Here is a 27869-nt window from a genome sequence, read left to right on the forward strand (position 1 = left end):
TAGCAGTCGGAAGTGGCCGTTGGGTAAGTCTGGGGTGGGCACTATGTAGGAGTCGAATGATAGGTCTTTGAAGTCTGTGTATTCGTAGCTTCAGTATCATTGGTGGCCGATGGCTTTTAGGGTGAGGTCTGGTTCGTCGATTTCGTCCATTATGTAGAGGATTTGTAGGGATGGGAGGGCGAGGAGTACCAGGACGATAGCAGGTAGGATTGTCCAGATCAGCTCTACTTCTTGGGCGTCTACAGCATTGGACGAGAGTTTTTCTGTTAGTATGTGGGCTAAAAGGTAGAGAACTAGGCTGCAGATAGCTAGGGCAACGATTAGGGCGTGGTCGTGGAATTCAACGAGTTCTTCTATGATGGGTGATGAGGCGTCTTGGAATCCTAGTTGGGAGTGGTTGGCCACATGAGATGTACAGGATTTTTACCTGTGATTTAGTCTTGACAAGGCTATGTAATTGGTTTACTAACGTCTCATAAGAAAGAAGCATGAGCGGTTAACGTCCTGGGAGACCCAGAAAACTTCACCCCAGCAAACCCACTAGTAACCCCACCACACATCAAGCCAGAATGATACTTCCTATTCGCCTACGCCATCCTACGTTCAATCCCAAATAAACTAGGAGGCGTATTAGCACTGGCCGCCTCCGTACTGATCCTATTCCTAATCCCATTCCTGCACAAATCAAAACAACGAGCAATAACATTCCGACCACTCTCCCAGCTCCTATTCTGAGTACTAGTCGCCGACCTCCTCGTCCTAACATGAGTAGGAAGCCAACCCGTCGAACACCCATTCATCATCATCGGCCAACTCGCTTCAATCGCCTACTTCACTATCCTCCTATTTCTCCTCCCCGCCGCAAGCGCCCTAGAAAACAAAATACTCAACTGCTAAATACTCTAATAGTTTATAAAAACATTGGTCTTGTAAACCAAAGATTGAAGACTTACCACTTCTTAGAGTACCCCAAACTCAGAAAAAAAGGACTCAAACCTTTATCTCCAGCTCCCAAAGCTGGCATTTTCAATAAACTATTCTCTGACCCTAACCCCTAAACCGCCCGAATAGCACCCCGCGACAACCCCCGCACAAGCTCCAATACAACAAACAAAGTCAACAACAGCCCCCAACCCGCCACTAAAAACATCCCTGCCCCATGTGAATAAAACATGGAAACTCCACTAAAATCCGACCGAACAACAAACACCCCAACATTATTCACAGTAGAAACCCCGAACTTCCAAGCCCCCATAAACCCCCCAAACACCAACCCCCCAAAAACAATTGCCACAAACGCTACTGCACATCCAATCACCCGTCAATCCCCCCAAGCCCCAGGGAAAGGCTCCGCTGCTAAAGCTACTGAATAAACAAACACCACCAGCATACCCCCCAAATACACCATAAACAGCACTAAAGCCACGAACGAAACCCCAAGGCCCAGCAACCACCCGCACCCCGCCACAGACGCTAACACCAAACCAACAACCCCATAATACGGCGAAGGATTCGACGCCACACCCAAAACACCCACCGCAAAGCAAATCCCTAAAAAAAACATAAAATAAGTCATTATTCCTGCCCGGACACTACCCGAGGCCTGCGGCTCGAAAAGCCGCCATTGTTCTCAACTACAGGAACTAACCGCAAGCCCCCAATAATTCTACCCCATCTATGCCATTATGCTTAACCCCCCCCCCCTCCCCCCCCGAGGCGGGGGTATTTGGTTATGCATATTCGTGCATAAATTTATATACCCCATATACATACATACTATAGTACCAGTAATATACATTATATACGGACTATCTTATAAGCAGGTGCTAAACCCATACATGTACACGGCCATTAAACCCTTAAACACACTCCTACCAAACCACCCGGCATGAATGTTCTAGGACCATACCCCACAACACCCAATACAACTCCACTCAAGCGCATAACAAGACCCCATTTTAATGAATGCTCACAGGACATGCTCCAACAACAACTCTCCACCACATATCTCAAGCAGTTCGTATCAGACGGATTTATTAATCGTACTCCTCACGTGAAATCAGCAACCCGTTGCACATAATGTCCGGTATGACTAGCTTCAGGCCCATACGTTCCCCCTAAACCCCTCGCCCTCCTCACATTTTTGCGCCTCTGGTTCCTCGGTCAGGGCCATCCATTGGGTTCACTCACCCCTCCTTGCCCTTCAAAGTGGCATCTGTGAGTACTTTCACCTTCTCAATGCGTAATCGCGGCATGTTCCAGCTTTTTGGCGCCTCTGGTTCCTCTTATTTTTTCCGGGGTTACCTCACAGGTGGCTATTCCCAGTGATCTCGGGGGTCCCACAATCTAAGCCTGGACACACCTGCCTCACGGCCTATCCTATATTTCAAGGGTCCCTCGATGAGACGGTTGGCGTATATGGGGAATCATCCTGACACTGATGCACTTTGACCACATTCAGTTAATGTTACCTCCACCCTCCGGGTTAAATGGGGCTATTGGATGAATGCTCGTTGGACATAGCACAAAACAACAAATCATTAAGCGCAACCCCTGCGCTTCACAAACTAAACCAGTAAACTTTCGCTAACCACCATGTAGCATAAACCTTCATCGCCCAATCCCAGCAAACTACCTCTAAAACTCCATTAATCATCCCTTCCATGACATCATCGGAACGATGTACATATACACACAAACACATACAAAATAACTTAAACTTATTAGAGAAACTCCAGTACTAAAAATAGTAAACACAAGCAATAATTTCATATACTTCACTCTCACTCACCACTCAACTATCAGCTAACCACACCCCCGTCCACATAGCTTAACACAAAGCATGGCACTGAAGTTGCCAAGATGGCATAAAACATGCCTGCGGACAAAAGACTTAGTCCTAACCTTACGGTTGGTTTTTGCTAAATATATACATGCAAGTATCCGCGCCCCAGTGTAAACGCCCTCGACCACCTACCCCCATACAGGCCTTGAGGAGCGGGTATCAGGCACACCCAAGTAGTAGCCCAAGACGCCTCGCTAAGCCACGCCCCCACGGGTATTCAGCAGTAATTAACATTAAGCAATGAGTGCAAACTTGACTTAGTTATAGCAACAGCCTAACTTCAAGGGTTGGTAAATCTTGTGCCAGCCACCGCGGTCATACAAGAAACCCAAATCAACCGTCCTATTGACACGGCGTAAAGAGTGGTAAAATGCCTATCCTAGCTAACTAAGATCAAAATGCAACTGAGCTGTCATAAGCCCAAGATGCACCTAAACACACCATTAAGATGATCTTAGGAACTAACGACTGATTTAAACCCACGAAAGCCAGGGCCCAAACTGGGATTAGATACCCCGCTATGCCTGGCCCTAAATCTTGATACTTACTTTACCGAAGTATCCGCCAGAGAACTACGAGCACAAACGCTTAAAACTCTAAGGACTTGGCGGTGCCCCAAACCCACCTAGAGGAGCCTGTTCTACAATCGATAATCCCCGATTAACCCAACCACCCCTTGCCAACACAGCCTACATACCGCCGTCGCCAGCCCACCTCGAATGAGAGCACAACAGTGGACACAATAGCACCCCGCTAATAAGACAGGTCAAGGTATAGCCTATGGAGTGGAAGAAATGGGCTACATTCCCTATTCATAGGGCACACGGAAAGAAGCGTGAAACCACTTCTGGAAGGCGGATTTAGCAGTAAAGTGGGACAATAGAGCCTACTTTAAGCCGGCCCTGGGGCACGTACATACCGCCCGTCACCCTCCTCAAAAGCCACATCCCACATAACTAATACCATAAATACGCTGAAGATGAGGTAAGTCGTAACAAGGTAAGTGTACCGGAAGGTGTACTTAGAATATCAAGACGTAGCTATAACACCAAAGCACTCAGCTTACACCTGAAAGATATCTACTAGACCGGATCGTCTTGAAGCCCCCCCTCTAGCTCAACCACACAAATAGTACACCAAAACTAAAGAATTTACTAAACTAATTAAACTAAAGCATTTTACAGTCTTAGTATAGGCGATAGAAAAGACACTTAGACGCGATAGAGACCCCAGTACCGTAAGGGAAAGATGAAATAGCAGTGAAACAATCAAAGCGACAGACAGCAAAGATCAACCCTTGTACCTTTTGCATCATGGTTTAGCGAGAACAACCAAGCAAAGTGAACTAAAGTTTGCCCCCCCGAAACCCAAGCGAGCTACTTTCAAGCAGTTAAAGAGAGCGAACCCGTCTCTGTTGCAAAAGAGTGGGATGACTTGTCAGTAGAGGTGAAAAGCCAACCGAGCTGGGTGATAGCTGGTTACCTGTGAAACGAATCTAAGTTCCCCCTTAATCCTCCCTACCGGACATCCTGAACCCTAATGAGATGATTAAGAGCTATTTAATGGAGGGACAGCTCCATTAAAAAAGGACACAACCTCGACTAGCGGATAATTCTTACTACTGATCCTACCGTGGGCCCTAAAGCAGCCATCAAAAAAGAGTGCGTCAAAGCTCCACCACCTAAAAATACCAAAATAAGATGATTCCCTTATCACAAACAGGTCAACCTATGAATATAGGAGAATTAATGCTAAAATAAGTAACTCAGGGCCACACCCCTCTAACGGCGCAAGCTTACATAGAAACATTATTAACAGACCTAGACAGATACAAAAACCCCTACAAGACCACGTATTAACTAACCCTGTTAACCCGACTCAGGAGCGCCTATAAGAGCGATTAAAATCTGTGAAAGGAACTCGGCAAATTAATAAGGCCCGACTGTTTACCAAAAACATAGCCTTCAGCAAATTAAACAAGTATTGAAGGTGATGCCTGCCCGGTGACTTAGGTTTAACGGCCGCGGTATCCTAACCGTGCAAAGGTAGCGCAATCAATTGTCCCATAAATCGAGACTTGTATGAATGGCTAAACGAGGTCTTAACTGTCTCTCACAGATAATCAGTGAAATTGATCTCCCCGTGCAAAAGCGGGGACGTGAACATAAGACGAGAAGACCCTGTGGAACTTAAAAATCAACGACCACCGCGAATCCTCAATCAACCCCACTGGGGCCACTACCATCGCAGAGCCTGGTCGATATTTTTCGGTTGGGGCGACCTTGGAGGAGAACAAATCCTCCAAAAACAAGACCATACCTCTTTACCTAGAGCTACCCCTCAAAGTGCTAACAGTGACCAGACCCAATATAATTGATTAATGGACCAAGCTACCCCAGGGATAACAGCGCAATCCCCCTCAAGAGCCCATATCGACAGGGGGGTTTACGACCTCGATGTTGGATCAGGACATCCTAATGGTGCAGCCGCTATTAAGGGTTCGTTTGTTCAACGATTAACAGTCCTACGTGATCTGAGTTCAGACCGGAGCAATCCAGGTCGGTTTCTATCTATGACACACTCTCCCCAGTACGAAAGGACCGGGAAAGTGGGGCCAATACCACAAGCACGCCCCCCCCCTCTAAGCAGTGAAACCAACTAAACCGTGAAGAGGGCCTTCCCCCACCACTTTCAATCCTAGAAAAGGACCAGCTAGAGTGGCAGAGCCCGGCAAGTGCAGAAGGCTTAAGCCCTTTCCCCAGAGGTTCAAATCCTCTCCCTAGCTTCACCCATGATTCAAATAACAACACTAAGCTGCCTCGTTATATCCCTCCTATACATCATCCCAATCCTGATTGCCGTAGCCTTCCTAACCCTAGTAGAACGGAAAATCCTAAGCTACATACAATCCCGCAAAGGCCCTAACGTTGTCGGGCCTTTTGGCCTACTTCAACCATTTGCGGACGGACTGAAACTATTTACCAAAGAGCCCATCCGACCCTCTACCTCTTCCCCACTTCTATTCATTCTGATACCAATACTAGCCCTTGTCCTAGCCCTCACCACTTGAGCACCACTACCACTCCCATTTCCCCTAGCAGATCTAAACCTCGGAGTTCTCTTCCTAATAGCCATGTCAAGCCTAGCCGTCTACTCAGTCCTATGATCAGGCTGAGCCTCGAACTCAAAATACGCACTAATCGGAGCCCTACGGGCAGTAGCACAGACCATTTCATACGAAGTGACACTGGCCATAATCCTGCTATCAATAATCATACTAAGCGGAAGCTACACACTCAGCTCCTTTGCCGTCGCACAGGAGCCTCTATACTTCATTTTCTCCTCATGACCCCTAGCAATAATATGATACGTATCCACCCTAGCAGAGACAAACCGAGCTCCTTTTGACCTCACAGAGGGTGAATCTGAGCTAGTCTCAGGGTTTAACGTTGAATACGCCGCAGGACCCTTCGCCTTATTCTTCCTAGCTGAATATGCGAACATTATGCTAATAAATACACTTACAGCCATCATATTCCTAAACCCAAGCGCCCTAGGGCCACCCACAGAACTATTCCCCGTCATCCTAGCCACAAAAGTCCTCCTACTATCTTCTGGTTTCTTATGGGTCCGAGCTTCATACCCACGATTCCGATATGACCAACTAATGCACCTACTATGAAAAAACTTCCTACCCCTCACACTAGCTCTGTGCCTCTGACACATCAGCATACCTATCTGCTATGCAGGCCTACCTCCTTACATAAGGAAATGTGCCTGAACTACAAAGGGTCACTATGATAAAGTGAACATAGAGGTATAACAGCCCTCTCATTTCCTGTTGACCTTAGAAAAGTAGGAATTGAACCCACACAAGAGAAATCAAAATTCTCCATACTTCCCTTATATTATTTTCTAGTAGAGTCAGCTAATCAAGCTATCGGGCCCATACCCCGAAAATGATGGTTTAACCCCCTCCTCTACTAATGAACCCTTACGCGACCCCAATCATAACCTTCAGCCTCATCTTGGGCACCACAATCACAATTTCCAGCAACCACTGAGTTCTGGCCTGGACAGGACTGGAGATCAACACACTAGCCATCATTCCCCTAATTGCCAAATCCCACCACCCACGAGCAGTAGAAGCCGCAACGAAATACTTCCTAACCCAAGCAGCTGCTTCCGCCCTGGTCCTATTCTCTAGCATAACTAATGCCTGAGTCACCGGCCAATGAGACATCACACAAATAAACCACCCAACCTCCTGTCTACTACTGACAGCAGCAATCGCTATTAAACTGGGCCTAGTGCCATTTCACTTCTGATTCCCAGAAGTACTACAAGGATCGCCACTAATAACAGCCCTGCTACTCTCGACCCTCATAAAATTCCCCCCACTAACCCTGCTCCTACTAACATCCAAATCCCTCGACCCAGCTCTGCTCACCGCCATGGCCCTAGCCTCAACAGCACTAGGAGGCTGAATAGGACTGAACCAAACACAAACACGCAAAATCCTAGCCTTCTCGTCCATCTCCCACTTAGGCTGAATCGCCATCATCCTAGTTTACAGCCCCAAATTGGCCTTACTTACCTTCTACCTATACTAGGATGGCCTCTAGCAGGATTTACTCACTGATTCCCACTACTCACTGGGTTTACCCTACACCAAACATGAGCAAAAGCCCACTTCGGGGTAATATTTACAGGAGTAAACCTAACGTTCTTCCCCCAGCACTTCCTAGGCCTAGCAGGAATACCCCGACGATACTCGGACTATCCCGACGCCTACACACTATGAAACACCATTTCCTCCATCGGCTCCCTAATCTCAATAGTAGCCGTAATCATACTAATATTCATCATCTGAGAAGCCTTTCCGGCCAAACGAAAAGTCCTACAACCAGAACTAACTACCACAAACGTTGAATGAATCCACGGCTGCCCTCCCCCATACCATACTTTCGAGGAACCGGCCTTCGTCCAAGTACAAGAAAGGAAGGAATCGAACCCTCACATGCTGGTTTCAAGCCAACTGCATTAACCGCTCATGCTTCTTTCTTATGAGACGTTAGTAAACCAATTACATAGCCTTGTCAAGACTAAATCACAGGTAAAAATCCTGTACATCTCATGTGGCCAACCACTCCCAACTAGGATTCCAAGACGCCTCATCACCCATCACAGAAGAACTCGTTGAATTCCACGACCACGCCCTAATCGTTGCCCTAGCTATCTGCAGCCTAGTTCTCTACCTTTTAGCCCACATACTAACAGAAAAACTCTCGTCCAATGCTGTAGACGCCCAAGAAGTAGAGCTGATCTGGACAATCCTACCTGCTATCGTCCTGGTACTCCTCGCCCTCCCATCCCTACAAATCCTCTACATAATGGACAAAATCGATGAACCAGACCTCACCCTAAAAGCCATCGGCCACCAATGATACTGAAGCTACGAATACACAGACTTCAAAGACCTATCATTCGACTCCTACATAGTGCCCACCCCAGACTTACCCAACGGCCACTTCCGACTGCTAGAAGTTGACCACCGCGTAGTTATCCCAATAGAATCCCCCATCCGCGTGATCATTCCTGCAGGAGACGTACTCCACTCCTGAGCAGTCCCAACGCTCGGAGTTAAAACAGACGCAATCCCAGGCCGACTAAACCAAACTTCATTCATTACCACCCGGCCTGGGATTTTTTACGGACAATGCTCAGAAATTTGCGGGGCTAATCACAGCTACATACCCATTGTAGTAGAATCAACCCCACTCCCACATTTCGAGGCCTGATCGTCCCTTCTATCATCATCCTAATCATTAAGAAGCTATGCAACAGCACTAGCCTTTTAAGCTAGCCAAAGAGGGACTTCCCCCTCCTTAATGATATGCCACAGCTTAACCCCGCACCATGATTTTCAATCATAATTATAACCTGATTAACCCTAGCACTCCTCATCCAACCAAAACTACTAGCCTTCACCACAACCAACCCCCCATCAAATAAGACCTCCCTCACTACCAAACCCACACCATGATCCTGACCATGAACCTAAGCTTCTTTGACCAATTTTCCAGCCCCAATCTATTTGGCATCCCCTTAATCCTACTATCCCTACTCTTCCCAGCCCTACTATTCCCGTCCCCAAACAACCGATGAATCAACAACCGCCTTTCTACTATCCAAACATGACTCCTTCACCTAATCACAAAACAACTAATAGTCCCACTCAACAAAAATGGCCACAAATGAGCCATAATATTTACATCCCTAATAATCATACTTCTTACAATCAACCTTCTAGGCCTCCTTCCATATACATTCACCCCAACCACCCAACTATCTATGAACATAGCCCTAGCCTTCCCACTATGGCTCGCCACACTACTAACAGGCCTACGAAACCAACCATCAGCCTCTTTAGCCCACCTATTACCCGAAGGTACCCCTACACCCCTAATCCCCGCACTAATCCTGATCGAAACAACCAGCCTACTAATCCGCCCCCTAGCCCTCGGAGTCCGCCTTACAGCCAACCTTACAGCAGGACACTTACTCATCCAACTCATCTCTACAGCCTCCATTGCATTAATACCCACCCTTCCTGCAGTATCCATCCTAACAATAATCATCCTACTACTCCTAACCATCCTAGAAGTAGCAGTAGCCATAATCCAGGCCTACGTCTTCGTGCTCCTTCTAAGCCTATACTTACAAGAAAACATCTAATGGCACACCAAGCACACTCATACCACATAGTCGACCCAAGCCCTTGACCAATCTTCGGGGCAGCCGCCGCCCTACTCACAACCTCAGGATTAATCATGTGATTCCACTACAACTCATCCATACTACTAACCCTAGGCCTCATCTCAATACTCCTAGTAATACTCCAATGATGACGAGACATTGTACGAGAAAGCACCTTCCAAGGCCATCACACTCCCACAGTCCAAAAAGGCCTACGATACGGCATAATCCTTTTCATCACATCCGAAGCATTCTTCTTCTTAGGGTTCTTCTGAGCGTTCTTCCACTCGAGCCTGGCCCCAACCCCAGAACTAGGAGGCCAATGACCCCCAACAGGAATTAAACCACTCAACCCGATAGAAGTCCCCCTACTAAACACAGCCATCCTACCAGCCTCAGGCGTTACCGTAACGTGAGCCCATCACAGCATCACAGAAGGAAACCGAAAACACGCCATCCACGCCCTAACCCTAACGATCCTCCTGGGATTCTACTTCACAGCCCTACAAGCAATAGAATACCATGAAGCCCCATTCTCAATCGCCGATAGCGTCTACGGATCTACCTTCTTCGTTGCCACTGGATTCCACGGACTCCACGTAATCATCGGATCCTCCTTCCTGACCGTCTGCCTCTTCCGACTGATCAAGTTCCACTTTACATCAGACCACCACTTCGGATTCGAGGCAGCAGCCTGATACTGACACTTCGTAGACGTCATCTGACTATTCCTCTACATAACCATCTACTGATGAGGATCTTGCTCTTCTAGTATATTAATTACAATTGACTTCCAATCTCTAGAATCTGGTATAAACCCAGAGGAGAGCAATGAACGCACTCATGTTCATATTCGCCCTATCATCAATCCTAAGCGCCGCCCTAACCGCATTAAACTTCTGACTCGCCCAAATAAACCCCGACTCAGAGAAACTCTCACCGTACGAATGTGGATTCGACCCACTTGGATCTGCTCGATTACCATTCTCAGTCCGATTCTTCCTCAGTAGCCATCCTGTTCGTCCTATTCGACCTAGAAATCGCCCTCCTACTCCCCCTGCCATGAGCCGTCCAACTCCAATCCCCCCTAATGACCCTCACCTGAACTGTAGCGATCCTCCTTCTCCTAACACTCGGACTGGCCTACGAGTGAATTCAAGGGGGCCTAGAATGAGCAGAATAACAGAAAGTTAGTCTAACCAAAAAGATAGCTGGTTTCGACCCAGCAGATTACAGCCAACCCTGTAACTTTCTTATGTCGCCCCTACATTTAAGCTTCTACTCAGCCTTCATTTTCAGCGGACTAGGACTAGCCTTCCACCGAACCCACCTAGTATCCGCCCTACTATGCCTTGAAAGCATAATATTATCGATATTCGTAGGCCTATCAATATGATCCATCGAAAACCAAGTCTCCTCATTCACCATGGTACCAATTCTCATGCTAACCTTCTCAGCGTGTGAGGCGGGCACAGGCCTGGCCATCCTAGTAGCCTCCACCCGCACACATGGCTCCGACCATCTACACAACCTAAACCTCCTGCAATGCTAAAAATCATCCTACCCACAATCATACTTCTTCCAACAGCCCTGCTGTCTCCACCAAAATTTCTATGGACTAACACCACCTTATACAGCCTCCTAATCGCTGCCCTAAGCCTACAGTGATTAATCCCAACCTACTACCCCTACAAATTTTTATCCAACTGAACAGGAATTGACCAAATCTCATCCCCCCTCCTAGTACTATCCTGCTGACTACTCCCACTCATAATCATAGCAAGCCAAAACCACCTGCAACAAGAACCCCTACAACGCAAACGAATCTTTATCTCAACCTTAGTCGCAGTCCAGCCATTCATCCTACTAGCCTTTTCCACCACAGAACTAGCACTATTTTACATCTCATTTGAAGCAACCCTCATTCCCACCCTAATCTTAATCACCCGATGGGGGAACCAACCAGAACGCCTAAGCGCTGGCATCTGCCTGCTATTCTACACGCTAGTAAGCTCTCTACCCCTGCTAATCACAATCATACACCTATACGTGAAAATTGGCACCCTGCACCTGCCAACCCTACAACTAACCCACCCAACCCTATCCACCTCATGGACAGGAATACTATCAGGTCTAGCACTGCTCATAGCATTCATAGTAAAAGCCCCACTATACGGCCTACACCTCTGACTGCCAAAAGCCCACGTAGAAGCACCCATCGCAGGCTCAATACTCCTCGCCGCCCTACTACTAAAGCTAGGAGGATACGGAATTATACGAGTCACTCTATTTATGGGCCCACTGTCCAACCTCCTGCACTACCCCTTCCTAACCCTGGCCCTATGAGGCGCCCTAATGACTAGCTCAATCTGCCTACGACAGACAGACCTAAAATCACTAATCGCTTATTCATCCGTTAGCCACATAGGCCTAGTTATCGCCGCAGGAATAATCCAAACCCACTGATCATTCTCAGGGGCAATGATCCTAATAATTTCCCATGGACTAACTTCCTCCATACTATTCTGCCTAGCCAACACAAACTATGAACGTACGCACAGCCGAATTCTACTACTCACACGAGGCCTACAACCTCTCCTACCACTCATAGCTACCTGATGATTGCTGGCCAATCTAACAAACATAGCCTTACCCCCAACAACAAACCTCATAGCAGAGCTAACCATTATAATCACCTTATTCAACTGATCTGCCTTCACGATCATCCTAACAGGAATCGCAACCCTACTAACCGCCTCCTACACCTTATTCATACTACTAATGACCCAACGAGGCTCAATCCCCTCCCACATCACATCTATGCAAAACTCAACCACGCGAGAACACCTGCTCATAACACTCCACATTATCCCAATATTCCTCCTAATCCTCAAACCCGAACTGATCTCCGGAATCCCCTCATGCAAGTATAGTTTAAACCAAACATTAGACTGTGATTCTAAGAATAGAAGTTCAAACCTTCTTACCTGCCGAGGGGAGGGTTTAACCAACAAGAGCTGCTAACTCTTACATCTGAGCCTAAAACCTCAGCCCCCTTACTTTTAAAGGATAACAGCAATCCACTGGTCTTAGGAACCACCCATCTTGGTGCAAATCCAAGTAAAAGTAGTGAACCCCACACTACTAATCAACTCCCTCACACTACTCACGCTGACAATCCTCCTAACCCCAATCATCCTGCCATTTCTATTTAAAAACTTTAAAAACACCCCACAAGCCACCACCCGCGCTGTTAAAACCGCATTCCTAATTAGCCTAGCCCCTACAACCGCATTCATCTACTCGGGAGTAGAATCTGTCACCTGCCACTGGGAGTGAAAATTCATTATAAACTTTAAAATCCCCCTGAGCCTAAAAATAGACCAATACTCAATAACATTTCTTCCAATCGCCCTATTTGTAACATGATCAATCCTACAATTCGCCATATGATACATGGCCTCAGAGCCATACGTAACAAAATTTTTCACCTACCTACTGACATTCCTAGTCGCCATACTCCTCCTAACAACCGCAAACAACATATTCCTCCTATTCGTAGGCTGGGAAGGAGTACGAATCATGTCCTTCCTTCTCATCGGCTGATGACAAGGCCGAGCAGATGCCAACACCGCCGCCCTACAAGCCGTAATCTACAACCGAATCGGAGACATCGGACTGATCCTGAGCATAGCATGACTAGCTTCAACATTCAACACCTGAGAGATCCAACAAGCCGTACACCCCCACCAAACCCCAATCCTCCCCCTCATAGGATTAATCCTCGCAGCCGCAGGAAAATCCGCCCAATTTGGACTCCACCCATGACTGCCCGCAGCAATAGAAGGCCCCACCCCAGTATCAGCCCTACTGCACTCCAGTACCATAGTAGTAGCCGGAATCTTCCTGCTCATCCGCATGCACCCCCTGCTAGCCACCAACCAGACAGCCCTAACTGCCTGCCTATGCCTAGGTGCTCTATCAACCCTATTCGCTGCCACATGCGCCCTAACCCAAAATGACATCAAAAAAATCATTGCTTTCTCAACATCCAGCCAACTAGGACTAATAATAGTCACTATCGGACTAAACCTCCCACAACTAGCCTTCCTACACATCTCAACCCATGCCTTCTTTAAAGCCATACTATTCCTATGCTCAGGGTCTATCATCCACAACCTAAACGGAGAACAAGATATCCGAAAGATAGGAGGCCTACAGAAAATACTCCCAGTCACTACTTCCTGCCTAACCATCGGAAACCTGGCGCTGATAGGAACCCCATTCCTAGCCGGATTCTACTCAAAAGACCTCATCATCGAAAGCTTAAACACATCATACCTAAATACTTGAGCCCTACTCCTAACCCTTATAGCCACAGCATTCACCGCAACCTACAGCATCCGCATAACCATCCTAGTCCAAGCTGGACAAACCCGAATCCCCCCAATAGTATCAATAAACGAAAACAACCCACTAATCACCGCCCCCCTAACCCGACTCGCCCTAGGCAGCATTACAGCAGGAATAATCATTACCTCTTTCATCACACCAACCAAAACCCCCCCAATAACCATACCCCTTATCACCAAAACCGCTGCCATCCTCATAACAATCCTAGGAATCATCCTAGGCCCCTCATGTACAGGGCCACACCCCTCTAACGTAGCTATAACACCAAAGCACTCAGCTTACACCTGAAAGATATCTACTAGACCGGATCGTCTTGAAGCCCCCCCTCTAGCTCAACCACACAAATAGTACACCAAAACTAAAGAATTTACTAAACTAATTAAAGTAAAGCATTTTACAGTCTTAGTATAGGCGATAGAAAAGACACTTAGACGCGATAGAGACCCCAGTACCGTAAGGGAAAGATGAAATAGCAGTGAAACAATCAAAGCGACAGACAGCAAAGATCAACCCTTGTACCTTTTGCATCATGGTTTAGCGAGAACAACCAAGCAAAGTGAACTAAAGTTTGCCCCCCCGAAACCCAAGCGAGCTACATTCAAGCAGTTAAAGAGAGCGAACCCGTCTCTGTTGCAAAAGAGTGGGATGACTTGTCAGTAGAGGTGAAAAGCCAACCGAGCTGGGTGATAGCTGGTTACCTGTGAAACGAATCTAAGTTCCCCCTTAATCCTCCCTACCGGACATCCTGAACCCTAATGAGATGATTAAGAGCTCTTTAATGGAGGGACAGCTCCATTAAAAAAGGACACAACCTCGACTAGCGGATAATTCTTACTACTGATCCTACCGTGGGCCCTAAAGCAGCCATCAAAAAAGAGTGCGTCAAAGCTCCACCACCTAAAAATACCAAAATAAGATGATTCCCTTATCACAAACAGGTCAACCTATGAATATAGGAGAATTAATGCTAAAATAAGTAACTCAGGGCCACACCCCTCTAACGGCGCAAGCTTACATAGAAACATTATTAACAGACCTAGACAGATACAAAAACCCCTACAAGACCACGTATTAACTAACCCTGTTAACCCGACTCAGGAGCGCCTATAAGAGCGATTAAAATCTGTGAAAGGAACTCGGCAAATTAATAAGGCCCGACTGTTTACCAAAAACATAGCCTTCAGCAAATTAAACAAGTATTGAAGGTGATGCCTGCCCGGTGACTTAGGTTTAACGGCCGCGGTATCCTAACCGTGCAAAGGTAGCGCAATCAATTGTCCCATAAATCGAGACTTGTATGAATGGCTAAACGAGGTCTTAACTGTCTCTCACAGATAATCAGTGAAATTGATCTCCCCGTGCAAAAGCGGGGATGTGAACATAAGACGAGAAGACCCTGTGGAACTTAAAAATCAACGACCACCGCGAATCCTCAATCAACCCCACTGGGGCCACTACCATCGCAGAGCCTGGTCGATATTTTTCGGTTGGGGCGACCTTGGAGGAGAACAAATCCTCCAAAAACAAGACCATACCTCTTTACCTAGAGCTACCCCTCAAAGTGCTAACAGTGACCAGACCCAATATAATTGATTAATGGACCAAGCTACCCCAGGGATAACAGCGCAATCCCCCTCAAGAGCCCATATCGACAGGGGGGTTTACGACCTCGATGTTGGATCAGGACATCCTAATGGTGCAGCCGCTATTAAGGGTTCGTTTGTTCAACGATTAACAGTCCTACGTGATCTGAGTTCAGACCGGAGCAATCCAGGTCGGTTTCTATCTATGACACACTCTCCCCAGTACGAAAGGACCGGGAAAGTGGGGCCAATACCACAAGCACGCCCCCCCCCTCTAAGCAGTGAAACCAACTAAACCGTGAAGAGGGCCTTCCCCCACCACTTTCAATCCTAGAAAAGGACCAGCTAGAGTGGCAGAGCCCGGCAAGTGCAGAAGGCTTAAGCCCTTTCCCCAGAGGTTCAAATCCTCTCCCTAGCTTCACCCATGATTCAAATAACAACACTAAGCTGCCTCGTTATATCCCTCCTATACATCATCCCAATCCTGATTGCCGTAGCCTTCCTAACCCTAGTAGAACGGAAAATCCTAAGCTACATACAATCCCGCAAAGGCCCTAACGTTGTCGGGCCTTTTGGCCTACTTCAACCATTTGCGGACGGACTGAAACTATTTACCAAAGAGCCCATCCGACCCTCTACCTCTTCCCCACTTCTATTCATTCTGATACCAATACTAGCCCTTGTCCTAGCCCTCACCACTTGAGCACCACTACCACTCCCATTTCCCCTAGCAGATCTAAACCTCGGAGTTCTCTTCCTAATAGCCATGTCAAGCCTAGCCGTCTACTCAGTCCTATGATCAGGCTGAGCCTCGAACTCAAAATACGCACTAATCGGAGCCCTACGGGCAGTAGCACAGACCATTTCATACGAAGTGACACTGGCCATAATCCTGCTATCAATAATCATACTAAGCGGAAGCTACACACTCAGCTCCTTTGCCGTCGCACAGGAGCCTCTATACTTCATTTTCTCCTCATGACCCCTAGCAATAATATGATACGTATCCACCCTAGCAGAGACAAACCGAGCTCCTTTTGACCTCACAGAGGGTGAATCTGAGCTAGTCTCAGGGTTTAACGTTGAATACGCCGCAGGACCCTTCGCCTTATTCTTCCTAGCTGAATATGCGAACATTATGCTAATAAATACACTTACAGCCATCATATTCCTAAACCCAAGCGCCCTAGGGCCACCCACAGAACTATTCCCCGTCATCCTAGCCACAAAAGTCCTCCTACTATCTTCTGGTTTCTTATGGGTCCGAGCTTCATACCCACGATTCCGATATGACCAACTAATGCACCTACTATGAAAAAACTTCCTACCCCTCACACTAGCTCTGTGCCTCTGACACATCAGCATACCTATCTGCTATGCAGGCCTACCTCCTTACATAAGGAAATGTGCCTGAACTACAAAGGGTCACTATGATAAAGTGAACATAGAGGTATAACAGCCCTCTCATTTCCTGTTGACCTTAGAAAAGTAGGAATTGAACCCACACAAGAGAAATCAAAATTCTCCATACTTCCCTTATATTATTTTCTAGTAGAGTCAGCTAATCAAGCTATCGGGCCCATACCCCGAAAATGATGGTTTAACCCCCTCCTCTACTAATGAACCCTTACGCGACCCCAATCATAACCTTCAGCCTCATCTTGGGCACCACAATCACAATTTCCAGCAACCACTGAGTTCTGGCCTGGACAGGACTGGAGATCAACGCACTAGCCATCATTCCCCTAATTGCCAAATCCCACCACCCACGAGCAGTAGAAGCCGCAACGAAATACTTCCTAACCCAAGCAGCTGCTTCCGCCCTGGTCCTATTCTCTAGCATAACCAATGCCTGAGTCACCGGCCAATGAGACATCACACAAATAAACCACCCAACCTCCTGTCTACTACTGACAGCAGCAATCGCTATTAAACTGGGCCTAGTGCCATTTCACTTCTGATTCCCAGAAGTACTACAAGGATCGCCACTAATAACAGCCCTGCTACTCTCGACCCTCATAAAATTCTCCCCACTAACCCTGCTCCTACTAACATCCAAATCCCTCGACCCAGCTCTACTCACCGCCATGGCCCTAGCCTCAACAGCACTAGGAGGCTGAATAGGACTGAACCAAACACAAACACGCAAAATCCTAGCCTTCTCGTCCATCTCCCACTTAGGCTGAATCGCCATCATCCTAGTTTACAGCCCCAAATTGGCCTTACTTACCTTCTACCTATACACAATCATAACATCAGCCGTATTCCTAGCCCTTAACAAAATCAAAGCCCTTAACCTATCCATGATCACAACCTCATGAACAAAAACCCCAGTGCTAAACGCCACCCTAATACTAGTACTTTTATCCCTAGCAGGCCTCCCCCCATTAACAGGCTTTATACCAAAGTGACTTATCATCCAAGAACTAACTAAACAGGAAATAACACCAGCAGCCATGGCAATTGCCATGCTATCACTGCTCAGCCTCTTCTTCTACCTACGCCTCGCATACCACTCAACAATTACCCTTCCCCCCAACTCCTCTAACCACATAAAACAATGATACACTAGCAAAGCCCCAAGCACACCTACTGCGGTCCTTGCCTCACTATCAATCCTCTTACTTCCCCTGTCCCCAATAATACATGCCATTGTCTAGAAACTTAGGATAACACCCCAAACCGAAGGCCTTCAAAGCCTTAAATAAGAGTTAAACCCTCTTAGTTTCTGCACATTAAGACTTACAGAATATTAACCTGTATCTTCTGAATGCAAGTCAGACGCTTTAATTAAGCTAAAGCCTCCCTAGACAGATGGGCTTCGATCCCACAAAACTCTAGTTAACAGCTAAATGCCTAAACCAATTGGCTTCTGCCTACAAAGACCCTGACGCACCCTAGTGCGCATCGATGAGCTTGCAACTCAACATGAATTTCACTACAGAGCCGATAAGAAGAGGAATTAAACCTCTGTAAAAAGGACTACAGCCTAACGCTTCAACACTCAGCCATCTTACCCGTCACCTTCATCAACCGATGACTATTTTCCACTAACCATAAGGATATTGGCACCCTGTACCTCATCTTCGGGGCATGAGCAGGAATAGTCGGCACCGCACTCAGCCTATTAATCCGCGCAGAACTAGGACAACCAGGAACTCTCCTAGGCGACGACCAAATTTACAATGTAATCGTTACCGCTCACGCCTTTGTAATAAGCTTCTTTATAGTCATACCCATCATGATCGGAGGATTCGGCAACTGATTAGTCCCCCTCATAATCGGTGCCCCCGACATAGCATTCCCGCGAATAAACAACATAAGCTTTTGACTCCTCCCCCCATCATTCCTCCTCCTACTAGCCTCATCCACTGTAGAAGCTGGCGCCGGCACAGGCTGAACTGTCTACCCTCCCCTAGCAGGTAACCTTGCCCACGCCGGAGCTTCAGTAGACCTGGCTATCTTCTCACTCCACTTAGCCGGTATCTCCTCCATCCTTGGGGCCATCAACTTTATCACCACAGCCATCAACATAAAACCCCCCGCACTCTCACAATACCAAACCCCACTATTTGTCTGATCCGTACTAATTACCGCCATCCTACTCCTTCTATCACTCCCCGTACTCGCCGCCGGTATTACAATATTACTAACTGATTGAAACCTAAACACCACATTCTTCGACCCCGCTGGAGGAGGAGACCCAATCCTGTACCAACACCTATTCTGATTCTTCGGACACCCAGAAGTCTATATTCTGATCCTACCGGGGTTCGGAATCATCTCACACGTAGTCACGTACTACTCAGGCAAAAAGGAGCCCTTCGGCTACATGGGAATAGTCTGAGCCATACTATCCATCGGCTTCCTAGGATTCATCGTCTGAGCTCACCACATGTTTACAGTAGGAATAGACGTTGATAACCGAGCCTACTTTACATCAGCCACTATAATCATTGCCATCCCTACCGGAATCAAAGTATTTAGCTGACTAGCCACCCTGCATGGAGGAACAATCAAATGAGACCCCCCCAATACTATGAGCTCTAGGATTTATCTTCCTATTTACCATCGGAGGATTAACAGGAATCGTTCTTGCAAACTCTTCCCTAGACATCGCCCTGCACGACACGTACTACGTAGTTGCCCACTTCCACTACGTCCTATCCATAGGCGCCGTCTTTGCCATTCTAGCAGGATTTACTCACTGATTCCCACTACTCACTGGGTTTACCCTACACCAAACATGAGCAAAAGCCCACTTCGGGGTAATATTTACAGGAGTAAACCTAACGTTCTTCCCCCAGCACTTCCTAGGCCTAGCAGGAAGACCCCGACGATACTCGGACTATCCCGACGCCTACACACTATGAAACACCATTTCCTCCATCGGCTCCCTAATCTCAATAGTAGCCGTAATCATACTAATATTCATCATCTGAGAAGCCTTTTCGGCCAAACGAAAAGTCCTACAACCAGAACTAACTACCACAAACGTTGAATGAATCCACGGCTGCCCTCCCCCATACCATACTTTCGAGGAACCGGCCTTCGTCCAAGTACAAGAAAGGAAGGAATCGAACCCTCACATGCTGGTTTCAAGCCAACTGCATTAACCGCTCATGCTTCTTTCTTATGAGACGTTAGTAAACCAATTACATAGCCTTGTCAAGACTAAATCACAGGTAAAAATCCTGTACATCTCATGTGGCCAACCACTCCCAACTAGGATTCCAAGACGCCTCATCACCCATCATAGAAGAACTCGTTGAATTCCACGACCACGCCCTAATCGTTGCCCTAGCTATCTGCAGCCTAGTTCTCTACCTTTTAGCCCACATACTAACAGAAAAAACTCTCGTCCAATGCTGTAGACGCCCAAGAAGTAGAGCTGATCTGGACAATCCTACCTGCTATCGTCCTGGTACTCCTCGCCCTCCCATCCCTACAAATCCTCTACATAATGGACAAAATCGACGAACCAGACCTCACCCTAAAAGCCATCGGCCACCAATGATACTGAAGCTACGAATACACAGACTTCAAAGACCTATCATTCGACTCCTACATAGTGCCCACCCCAGACTTACCCAACGGCCACTTCCGACTGCTAGAAGTTGACCACCGCGTAGTTATCCCAATAGAATCCCCCATCCGCGTGATCATTACTGCAGGAGACGTACTCCACTCCTGAGCAGTCCCAACGCTCGGAGTTAAAACAGACGCAATCCCAGGCCGACTAAACCAAACTTCATTCATTACCACCCGGCCTGGGATTTTTTACGGACAATGCTCAGAAATTTGCGGGGCTAATCACAGCTACATACCCATTGTAGTAGAATCAACCCCACTCCCACATTTCGAGGCCTGATCGTCCCTTCTATCATCATCCTAATCATTAAGAAGCTATGCAACAGCACTAGCCTTTTAAGCTAGCCAAAGAGGGACTTCCCCCTCCTTAATGATATGCCACAGCTTAACCCCGCACCATGATTTTCAATCATAATTATAACCTGATTAACCCTAGCACTCCTCATCCAACCAAAACTACTAGCCTTCACCACAACCAACCCCCCATCAAATAAGACCTCCCTCACTACCAAACCCACACCATGATCCTGACCATGAACCTAAGCTTCTTTGACCAATTTTCCAGCCCCAATCTATTTGGCATCCCCTTAATCCTACTATCCCTACTCTTCCCAGCCCTACTATTCCCGTCCCCAAACAACCGATGAATCAACAACCGCCTTTCTACTATCCAAACATGACTCCTTCACCTAATCACAAAACAACTAATAGTCCCACTCAACAAAAATGGCCACAAATGAGCCATAATATTTACATCCCTAATAATCATACTTCTTACAATCAACCTTCTAGGCCTCCTTCCATATACATTCACCCCAACCACCCAACTATCTATGAACATAGCCCTAGCCTTCCCACTATGGCTCGCCACACTACTAACAGGCATGTTTAACCATGTACGTGCCCCAGGGCCGGCTTAAAGTAGGCTCTATTGTCCCACTTTACTGCTAAATCCGCCTTCCAGAAGTGGTTTCACGCTTCTTTCCGTGTGCCCTATGAATAGGGAATGTAGCCCATTTCTTCCACTCCATAGGCTATACCTTGACCTGTCTTATTAGCGGGGTGCTATTGTGTCCACTGTTGTGCTCTCATTCGAGGTGGGCTGGCGACGGCGGTATGTAGGCTGTGTTGGCAAGGGGTGGTTGGGTTAATCGGGGATTATCGATTGTAGAACAGGCTCCTCTAGGTGGGTTTGGGGCACCGCCAAGTCCTTAGAGTTTTAAGCGTTTGTGCTCGTAGTTCTCTGGCGGATACTTCGGTAAAGTAAGTATCAAGATTTAGGGCCAGGCATAGTGGGGTATCTAATCCCAGTTTGGGCCCTGGCTTTCGTGGGTTTAAATCAGTCGTTAGTTCCTAAGATCATCTTAATGGTGTGTTTAGGTGCATCTTGGGCTTATGACAGCTTAGTTGCATTTTGATCTTAGTTAGCTAGGATAGGCATTTTACCACTCTTTACGCCGTGTCAATAGGACGGTTGATTTGGGTTTCTTGTATGACCGCGGTGGCTGGCACAAGATTTACCAACCCTTGAAGTTAGGCTGTTGCTATAACTAAGTCAAGTTTGCACTCATTGCTTAATGTTAATTACTGCTGAATACCCGTGGGGGCGTGGCTTAGCGAGGCGTCTTGGGCTACTACTTGGGTGTGCCTGATACCCGCTCCTCAAGGCCTGTATGGGGGTAGGTGGTCGAGGGCGTTTACACTGGGGCGCGGATACTTGCATGTATATATTTAGCAAAAACCAACCGTAAGGTTAGGACTAAGTCTTTTGTCCGCAGGCATGTTTTATGCCATCTTGGCAACTTCAGTGCCATGCTTTGTGTTAAGCTATGTGGACGGGGGTGTGGTTAGCTGATAGTTGAGTGGTGAGTGAGAGTGAAGTATATGAAATTATTGCTTGTGTTTACTATTTTTAGTACTGGAGTTTCTCTAAGTCCTAGGACTAGGAGGAAATGGTGTTTCATAGTGTGTAGGCGTCGGGATAGTCCGAGTATCGTCGGGGTCTTCCTGCTAGGCCTAGGAAGTGCTGGGGGAAGAACGTTAGGTTTACTCCTGTAAATATTACCCCGAAGTGGGCTTTTGCTCATGTTTGGTGTAGGGTAAACCCAGTGAGTAGTGGGAATCAGTGAGTAAATCCTGCTAGAATGGCAAAGACGGCGCCTATGGATAGGACGTAGTGGAAGTGGGCAACTACGTAGTACGTGTCGTGCAGGGCGATGTCTAGGGAAGAGTTTGCAAGAACGATTCCTGTTAATCCTCCGATGGTAAATAGGAAGATAAATCCTAGAGCTCATAGTATTGGGGGGGTCTCATTTGATTGTTCCTCCGTGCAGGGTGGCTAGTCAGCTAAATACTTTGATTCCGGTAGGGATGGCAATGATTATAGTGGCTGATGTAAAGTAGGCTCGGGTATCAACGTCTATTCCTACTGTAAACATGTGGTGAGCTCAGACGATGAATCCTAGGAAGCCGATGGATAGTATGGCTCAGACTATTCCCATGTAGCCGAAGGGCTCCTTTTTGCCTGAGTAGTACGTGACTACGTGTGAGATGATTCCAAACCCCGGTAGGATCAGAATATAGACTTCTGGGTGTCCGAAGAATCAGAATAGGTGTTGGTACAGGATTGGGTCTCCTCCTCCAGCGGGGTCGAAGAATGTGGTGTTTAGGTTTCAATCAGTTAGTAATATTGTAATACCGGCGGCGAGTACGGGGAGTGATAGAAGGAGTAGGATGGCGGTAATTAGTACGGATCAGACAAATAGTGGGGTTTGGTATTGTGAGAGTGCGGGGGGTTTTATGTTGATGGCTGTGGTGATAAAGTTGATGGCCCCAAGGATGGAGGAGATACCGGCTAAGTGGAGTGAGAAGATAGCCAGGTCTACTGAAGCTCCGGCGTGGGCAAGGTTACCTGCTAGGGGAGGGTAGACAGTTCAGCCTGTGCCGGCGCCAGCTTCTACAGTGGATGAGGCTAGTAGGAGGAGGAATGATGGGGGGAGGAGTCAAAAGCTTATGTTGTTTATTCGCGGGAATGCTATGTCGGGGGCACCGATTATGAGGGGGACTAATCAGTTGCCGAATCCTCCGATCATGATGGGTATGACTATAAAGAAGCTTATTACAAAGGCGTGAGCGGTAACGATTACATTGTAAATTTGGTCGTCGCCTAGGAGAGTTCCTGGTTGTCCTAGTTCTGCGCGGATTAATAGGCTGAGTGCGGTGCCGACTATTCCTGCTCATGCCCCGAAGATGAGGTACAGGGTGCCAATATCCTTATGGTTAGTGGAAAATAGTCATCGGTTGATGAAGGTGACGGGTAAGATGGCTGAGTGTTGAAGCGTTAGGCTGTAGTCCTTTTTACAGAGGTTTAATTCCTCTTCTTATCGGCTCTGTAGTGAAATTCATGTTGAGTTGCAAGCTCATCGATGCGCACTAGGGTGCGTCAGGGTCTTTGTAGGCAGAAGCCAATTGGTTTAGGCATTTAGCTGTTAACTAGAGTTTTGTGGGATCGAAGCCCATCTGTCTAGGGAGGCTTTAGCTCAATTAAAGCGTCTGACTTGCATTCAGAAGATACAGGTTAATATTCTGTAAGTCTTAATGTGCAGAAACTAAGAGGGTTTAACTCTTATTTAAGGCTTTGAAGGCCTTCGGTTTGGGGTGTTATCCTAAGTTTCTAGACAATGGCATGTATTATTGGGGACAGGGGAAGTAAGAGGATTGATAGTGAGGCAAGGACCGCAGTAGGTGTGCTTGGGGCTTTGCTAGTGTATCATTGTTTTATGTGGTTAGAGGAGTTGGGGGGAAGGGTAATTGTTGAGTGGTATGCGAGGCGTAGGTAGAAGAAGAGGCTGAGCAGTGATAGCATGGCAATTGCCATGGCTGCTGGTGTTATTTCCTGTTTAGTTAGTTCTTGGATGATAAGTCACTTTGGTATAAAGCCTGTTAATGGGGGGAGGCCTGCTAGGGATAAAAGTACTAGTATTAGGGTGGCGTTTAGCACTGGGGTTTTTGTTCATGAGGTTGTGATCATGGATAGGTTAAGGGCTTTGATTTTGTTAAGGGCTAGGAATACGGCTGATGTTATGATTGTGTATAGGTAGAAGGTAAGTAAGGCCAATTTGGGGCTGTAAACTAGGATGATGGCGATTCAGCCTAAGTGGGAGATGGACGAGAAGGCTAGGATTTTGCGTGTTTGTGTTTGGTTCAGTCCTATTCAGCCTCCTAGTGCTGTTGAGGCTAGGGCCATGGCGGTGAGTAGAGCTGGGTCGAGGGATTTGGATGTTAGTAGGAGCAGGGTTAGTGGGGGGAATTTTATGAGGGTCGAGAGTAGCAGGGCTGTTATTAGTGGCGATCCTTGTAGTACTTCTGGGAATCAGAAGTGAAATGGCACTAGGCCCAGTTTAATAGCGATTGCTGCTGTCAGTAGTAGACAGGAGGTTGGGTGGTTTATTTGTGTGATGTCTCATTGGCCGGTGACTCAGGCATTAGTTATGCTAGAGAATAGGACCAGGGCGGAAGCAGCTGCTTGGGTTAGGAAGTATTTCGTTGCGGCTTCTACTGCTCGTGGGTGGTGGGATTTGGCAATTAGGGGAATGATGGCTAGTGCGTTGATCTCCAGTCCTGTCCAGGCCAGAACTCAGTGGTTGCTGGAAATTGTGATTGTGGTGCCCAAGATGAGGCTGAAGGTTATGATTGGGGTCGCGTAAGGGTTCATTAGTAGAGGAGGGGGTTAAACCATCATTTTCGGGGTATGGGCCCGATAGCTTGATTAGCTGACTCTACTAGAAAATAATATAAGGGAAGTATGGAGAATTTTGATTTCTCTTGTGTGGGTTCAATTCCTACTTTTCTAAGGTCAACAGGAAATGAGAGGGCTGTTATACCTCTATGTTCACTTTATCATAGTGACCCTTTGTAGTTCAGGCACATTTCCTTATGTAAGGAGGTAGGCCTGCATAGCAGATAGGTATGCTGATGTGTCAGAGGCACAGAGCTAGTGTGAGGGGTAGGAAGTTTTTTCATAGTAGGTGCATTAGTTGGTCATATCGGAATCGTGGGTATGAAGCTCGGACCCATAAGAAACCAGAAGATAGTAGGAGGACTTTTGTGGCTAGGATGACGGGGAATAGTTCTGTGGGTGGCCCTAGGGCGCTTGGGTTTAGGAATATGATGGCTGTAAGTGTATTTATTAGCATAATGTTCGCATATTCAGCTAGGAAGAATAAGGCGAAGGGTCCTGCGGCGTATTCAACGTTAAACCCTGAGACTAGCTCAGATTCACCCTCTGTGAGGTCAAAAGGAGCTCGGTTTGTCTCTGCTAGGGTGGATACGTATCATATTATTGCTAGGGGTCATGAGGAGAAAATGAAGTATAGAGGCTCCTGTGCGACGGCAAAGGAGCTGAGTGTGTAGCTTCCGCTTAGTATGATTATTGATAGCAGGATTATGGCCAGTGTCACTTCGTATGAAATGGTCTGTGCTACTGCCCGTAGGGCTCCGATTAGTGCGTATTTTGAGTTCGAGGCTCAGCCTGATCATAGGACTGAGTAGACGGCTAGGCTTGACATGGCTATTAGGAAGAGAACTCCAAGGTTTAGATCTGCTAGGGGAAATGGGAGTGGTAGTGGTGCTCAAGTGGTGAGGGCTAGGACAAGGGCTAGTATTGGTATCAGAATGAATAGAAGTGGGGAAGAGGTAGAGGGTCGGATGGGCTCTTTGGTAAATAGTTTCAGTCCGTCCGCAAATGGTTGAAGTAGGCCAAAAGGCCCGACAACGTTAGGGCCTTTGCGGGATTGTATGTAGCTTAGGATTTTCCGTTCTACTAGGGTTAGGAAGGCTACGGCAATCAGGATTGGGATGATGTATAGGAGGGATATAATGAGGCAGCTTAGTGTTGTTATTTGAATCATGGGTGAAGCTAGGGAGAGGATTTGAACCTCTGGGGAAAGGGCTTAAGCCTTCTGCACTTGCCGGGCTCTGCCACTCTAGCTGGTCCTTTTCTAGGATTGAAAGTGGTGGGGGAAGGCCCTCTTCACGGTTTAGTTGGTTTCACTGCTTAGAGGGGGGGGGCGTGCTTGTGGTATTGGCCCCACTTTCCCGGTCCTTTCGTACTGGGGAGAGTGTGTCATAGATAGAAACCGACCTGGATTGCTCCGGTCTGAACTCAGATCACGTAGGACTGTTAATCGTTGAACAAACGAACCCTTAATAGCGGCTGCACCATTAGGATGTCCTGATCCAACATCGAGGTCGTAAACCCCCCTGTCGATATGGGCTCTTGAGGGGGATTGCGCTGTTATCCCTGGGGTAGCTTGGTCCATTAATCAATTATATTGGGTCTGGTCACTGTTAGCACTTTGAGGGGTAGCTCTAGGTAAAGAGGTATGGTCTTGTTTTTGGAGGATTTGTTCTCCTCCAAGGTCGCCCCAACCGAAAAATATCGACCAGGCTCTGCGATGGTAGTGGCCCCAGTGGGGTTGATTGAGGATTCGCGGTGGTCGTTGATTTTTAAGTTCCACAGGGTCTTCTCGTCTTATGTTCACATCCCCGCTTTTGCACGGGGAGATCAATTTCACTGATTATCTGTGAGAGACAGTTAAGACCTCGTTTAGCCATTCATACAAGTCTCGATTTATGGGACAATTGATTGCGCTACCTTTGCACGGTTAGGATACCGCGGCCGTTAAACCTAAGTCACCGGGCAGGCATCACCTTCAATACTTGTTTAATTTGCTGAAGGCTATGTTTTTGGTAAACAGTCGGGCCTTATTAATTTGCCGAGTTCCTTTCACAGATTTTAATCGCTCTTATAGGCGCTCCTGAGTCGGGTTAACAGGGTTAGTTAATACGTGGTCTTGTAGGGGTTTTTGTATCTGTCTAGGTCTGTTAATAATGTTTCTATGTAAGCTTGCGCCGTTAGAGGGGTGTGGCCCTGAGTTACTTATTTTAGCATTAATTCTCCTATATTCATAGGTTGACCTGTTTGTGATAAGGGAATCATCTTATTTTGGTATTTTTAGGTGGTGGAGCTTTGACGCACTCTTTTTTGATGGCTGCTTTAGGGCCCACGGTAGGATCAGTAGTAAGAATTATCCGCTAGTCGAGGTTGTGTCCTTTTTTAATGGAGCTGTCCCTCCATTAAAGAGCTCTTAATCATCTCATTAGGGTTCAGGATGTCC

At 47.1% G+C, this 27869-nt stretch overlaps 2 long non-coding RNA genes across 2 annotated transcripts; one reads left to right on the forward strand and one right to left on the reverse strand.

Annotated features, from left to right (window-relative positions):
- Nucleotides 1-3950: 3950 nt before the first annotated feature.
- On the reverse strand, nt 3951-27573 carry LOC310904901. The gene is made up of 2 exons (XR_014588681.1): nt 16224-27573; nt 3951-5987 (listed from the first exon to the last, which is right to left on the reverse strand). It is a non-coding gene; the product is annotated as an uncharacterized lncRNA (long non-coding RNA).
- Nucleotides 14411-27707, forward strand: LOC310904904. Its single transcript, XR_014588684.1, has 2 exons — nt 14411-14955; nt 27572-27707. It is a non-coding gene; the product is annotated as an uncharacterized lncRNA (long non-coding RNA).
- Nucleotides 27708-27869: the final 162 nt, after the last annotated feature.

The sequence above is a fragment of the Anser anser genome (genome assembly GCF_964211835.1).
Source record: "Anser anser genome assembly, chromosome: 10".
Lineage (NCBI taxonomy): Eukaryota > Metazoa > Chordata > Aves > Anseriformes > Anatidae > Anser > Anser anser.